The sequence below is a fragment of the Curcuma longa genome, chromosome 7 (genome assembly GCF_044706935.1).
Source record: "Curcuma longa cultivar G26 ecotype Majalengka, Jawa Barat chromosome 7, ITB_CL_G26_1.1, whole genome shotgun sequence".
Classification (NCBI taxonomy): domain Eukaryota; kingdom Viridiplantae; phylum Streptophyta; class Magnoliopsida; order Zingiberales; family Zingiberaceae; genus Curcuma; species Curcuma longa.
The window spans coordinates 646,198-651,704 of NC_133867.1; positions in this window are offsets into that span (position 1 = coordinate 646,198).

The following is a 5,507-nucleotide window of genomic DNA, read 5'->3' on the forward strand; positions in this document are numbered from 1 at the left end:
ACTTAAAAAGCTTGCCTTTATTAATAATGATTAAAAATGTCTCTACTTAATCATCACATAATTGACTTTAGGGCTACTAATAACATAATTATGGTGCAATTCTCTATTGATTTCGTTGTGATTGTAGTTTTGTTTCATTACCCTTGTCATGATGGTAGTTAGGTGCTTATGTTTTCATTAACCACATTCGTTTCACTTGAATTGATCTTAGTGCTTAGTTGAAAACCAGATCCTCATGAAAACTTTGTTTAGAGATTAACATCCATCATTGTGTTCCTTGAGAGACGATCTGGCCATTCCCTATCCTATATTACTGTAGAGGGGTTCGATGATCAAAATGTAATCATATTATGACAATACAGTCTTATCAATTTTGGCGCCATTATCGGAGACCAACAATGATGTTTGTTAATTTTTAGATTGTTCAATAACTTCTTATTTATTTTTGTTCATTGTGTCTTTTGATCTTATTTGTTCATTGTGTAGTGCATGACCAAGACTTCTTATGATAATTTGCTTGAGTTTAATCCATAAATTGATAGAACATTCCATGCCTTACAGAGATCTCACAAGGGATCATCTAACATTTTTGTCAGTAGATCCTCATATTCTAGAAGTAGTATGGCGAACAACAACAACAACAACAACAATAAAAATGATAATCCCAGTAGCCACATCTCTGGGGGTGGTCGGTCCGGTCCCACTGAAGTTTCCCACCGACCACCAGGGTAAATCAGGAAGCGCATACGATGGTCAATCTAGATGCCCAACATCCTTTGATTACATTCCCCATTTGGAGTAAAATTCTTGCAAATACGCCGTAGTTGGGGATCGAACCGTGGGTCCCTAGGTTACAACCCGGATGTCCTACCGTTGCACCATTGACCCGGGGACAACAACAACAACAACAAAACTCTTAGGGAACTTGCATCACCAGATGTGATTTATTAGTCATTGTGCATTTAGTATCCAAAGCTAGATGTGAACTTCGAGCTGAGATCTGGTATCATACACCTTTTGTCGAAATTCCATGGTCTAGTTGGAGAAGATCCCAACAAACATCTACAAGAATTCCATGTGGTGTGTTTGATCATGAAATCACATGGCAAAGTAGAGAAAGACATTAAGTTGTGGGCCTTTCCATTCTCACTAGCATAGGTGGCCAAAGATTGGTTGTACTCTCTTCTTCCTGGTTCTATCACTAGTTGGTGCGAAATGAAGAGATCATTTTTTGGAGAAAATATTTCTGACATCCAGGACTATAGATAGAAAAAGTATCTGCGACATTCAACAACTCACAGGAGAAACTCTAGATGACTATTGGGAGAAATTCAAGAAACTCTGTTCTAGTTGCCCTCATCAACATTAGATTAGTGATCAACTACTTATTCAATACTTTATAAAGGACTATTGCCAATGGATAGGAATATATGATGGATGTAGCCAGTGGAGGTGCCTTAGTTAACAAAACTCCTTATGAGAGAGAGCTCATTACAAACATGGCTGCCAATTCATAACAATTTGGGAGTGATTACTATGGGAGTTCATGTTGCATATGTAGCAAGTACTGAGCAACAGGAGATAAAAAAAAGGATGATCCTATCTTTGCTGATCAGGCAATAGCAGTAGCTAATGCATTCCCTACAAAGCCTGAATACCACCACCAACCACAACAATAAAATACGTATGATCACATGTACAATACCTACAATCTTAGCTAGAGAGATCATCCAAACCTTAGGTATGGGAATGTGCAACAACAGACTTATCAACCTCCTCCAGCATATTAGAGGCCACCTTGGTTTCATAATAATGCCAAATAGACCACTGCAGTTTCAACAATCTAAACAAGTTCCTATTTCAAAAATCCTCAATGCAGAAACTATCCAAAAATTTGCATTGCAACAGCAACAACAAATGACCCATAGTTACTAGCTCCAATAGAAAACTGATGCATCAATATAGAATTTGAAGAGATAGGTGGGCCAACTTGCATCAACCGTTAGCTAGTTACAAGCACAAGGTTCGAGTCAACTTCCCACACAAACCATTCTAAATTTGAAAGGAAATGCTATTACACTCAGCGGTGGTCATCTTTGATCCTACATTTGTAGCCCTAGGTTTAGATTCTAGTTGTGCAAATTTGAATTCTAAACCAAAGGTGCAACCACAACCAAGACCTGAACCACTTGTGCCATTGCCCTTTCCTCAGAGACCGGTGTAGTCTAGAAGAAATACTAACTAGAGAAGGCCAAAGAATTTCAAGAGCTTGTGGACATATTCAGTAACGTAGAAGTGAACATTCAAAATATGCTATGTTCTTGAAGGATCTTTGCATTCACAAGAGAAAATTGAAGGGAAATGAGTTGGTCAGTATGAAGAAGAATATTTCTACACTTATTTAGCCGGTGCCTCAAAAGTGTAAGGACCCTAAAATTTTCACTATACCTTGTGTCATTAGAGATAGTAGCCTTGAGGATGCTATGTTAGATCTTGGAGCTTCTATCAATGTCATGCCTAAATCTATATCTCAAGCACTTGGTATTATTGGTCCTCTATAGCTTATAGGAATGGTGATTCAGTTAGCCAACAGAAGTTTTGCTCATATCCTACAAGTGTGATCGAGGATGTATAAATGAAAGTGAATGAGTTGATATTTTCTTGTGGATTTCTACATTCTGGATATGGAGGGGGGATTTTCATCAAGTCTCATGATTAATGGGTTGACCTCACTTGAAGTATTGATTTGTTGGAACTCTCTCCAAGTTTAATATAGATAGGTGTGAACTTGGGTGATATACATATGATATATATGTGTTAATGAGTTAGCAACTCGATGTTTATGCAAATATCAATTAGTTGATAGCATAAAGTGATAGTTATATATGTGTGATATATAATTGGTATACTTGATACCTATTACTAGAATTAAGAATGATTTGTTGGGCTCTCTCCAAAGTTGTTTTTATTTATAGTCCATCAACCCAGTTAGAGAAAACCTACCATCTTTTGAATTCAAAGTGAGATCTTGAATTTGATAAGCAAGTGGGACTCCCATTTAGGTATGTAAATTGTTTACATTACATAATAATAAATTCATCTCTCTTATGTATTCTCAATTATGTATTTCTATGTTATGACTTTTTAAATTTGTGCTCAATTTTGAACACTAAAAAATTGACTGGACCAAACTTTTTAGATTGGCTTTGAAATCTAAGAATTGTTCTCAAGGTTAAGAAGATAGCCTATTTCCTTGAAGAGTCTCTTTCCTCAAGACTACCTGATGATGCAACATTGGACCAAAGATTAGCCTATAAAAAATATATGACTGATTCTGAGCTTGTATATTGCATCATGTCAGCTTCAATATCCCCTAAACTACAAAATCAACATGAGCATATGAATGCTTATACAATTATTTATCATCTATCTTTCCGAGCTGTTTGATAAGCAAACTAGATTTAAATGGTTCTAGATCACTAAGCTTCTCTTTTGCTTAAAAATTTATAAGGGATCATCTGTGGTGTAGTTTGTACTAAAGATGAATGACTTCATTGAGCAATTGGGATCACTTGGACTTATCATGGATCATGAGTTAAGTATTGACATAGTTCTACATAGTTTGCTTGATAACTATTCTAGTTTGTGATGAACTATCAGATGCATCTTGAATCCATGATTCTAGAGTTGATCAACATACTAAAGATAGTGAAGTCATCTGTTAAGAAAGAACATAAAACTATGATGTTGATTGACACTTCGAAAAAAGGTTCTAAGAAGAGAAAATCAAAAGATAAAGCTAAGGGAAAGAAAAAGACCAATAAAGAAGAATCGATACCAAAGGGAATGTGTCATCATTGTGGCAAGGTGGGACACTGGCGAAGAAACTACAAGATTTATTACAAGATTTATCTTGAGTCTGTGAAGAAGAAGGTATTTGATGCCCCATCTACTTCAAGTATCTTCATTATTAATTATCATACTATTTCCTCTAACACTTAGGTATTAGATACCGGATGTGGCTCACATATATGTAATGACATATAGGGGTTAAGGAAAAGTAGAAGACTGGTCAAGGGAGATTCAAATTTGCAAGTTGGTAATGGAGTAAAGGTTGCATCCAAAGCCATAAGAATGTATATGTTGAAACTCCCTAGTGGACTTATGGACTTTCTTTAATAAAAATATTATTTCTATTTCTTGTTTAAATTGAAAAGGTTTCCATTTGACTTTAATAAAAATTATTTTTATATAAATTTGAATGACGTTCTTTATGAGACTGGAACATAATGCAATAGTATCTATGCGTTAGATATATCCAATGACATATTCAATATCGAACCAAGCAACAAGCGTGCTTAAAGAGACAATCAATTAACATACTACACGTGGCATTGTCATCTTGGTCATATAAGTAAGAAAAGCATGTCTAAGTTATACAAGTGTGGAATTTTAAATACATTTGATGCATGCAATTCATGCTTATAAGGCAAGATGACTAAGTTACCTTTTAAGGGAAAAGGTGAACAAGATAATGATATTTTGATCCTTATACATACCGATGTATGTGGACCTATCTCGACTCGTGCACAAGGGGGTTGTAGCTAGTTCATCACCTTCATCGATGATCACACACGATTTGGGTATGTGTATCTATTGAGATACAAGTCTGAAGCTTTTGAAAAGTTTTGAGATTTAGAGATGAAGTGGAGAAACAACTTGGTAAATGTATTAAAATACTTTAATCCCATCAAAGTAATGAATACTTGAGTTAAGAGTTTCAACATTATCTCAAGGATAATGAGATATTGTTTCAATGGACTCCACCTTATACGCCACAATATAATGGGGTATTAGAAAGGTGAAACTGAATCTTGTTGGATATGGTTAGGTTAATGATGAATCATGCAAGTCTTTGAAATTTCTTTTGGGATTATGCACTCGAGATAATTGTTTACTTGCTAAATAGAGTTCCGACTAAGACAGTCTCTGTCACTTCATATGAGATATAGAATGGTAAAAAATAGTGAGTTGAGTGATTGAGTAACAACAACATACTTTAATGGTGGCAGGTGTAGAGGAAGCAAGACCTAGAGAAACCCTTGAACAATGTGCCATGAGACAATACTTGGAATGCATGGAAATCAGATTAAGTCAAATCCTCGACAAATTAGAGAGGCAAAATGTTATAATTATTGGACTACAAAATTGTCAAATTGGTAGAGTTCTTACATGAAGTGCAAGGCAATATAACCATGATGACATTTCTGAGGATATTGATGATAGATCTTCTAGTGGTAGATCTACTCATGTTAGAATTGGTGGTAGAAGAGGAAGGACAAATGATTATCTTGTTAAAGTTCAAGGCGTCAAATATTTAAAGATGAAATCAAATCTAGTTTATCATGCAAGAATACAAGAAATGCAAGAAGACAAAGCAACAAGGAGGATCCTTCAATTCATCATGATGAAGTGCATTAAATGCTCCAACATTCAAAAAGATTAAG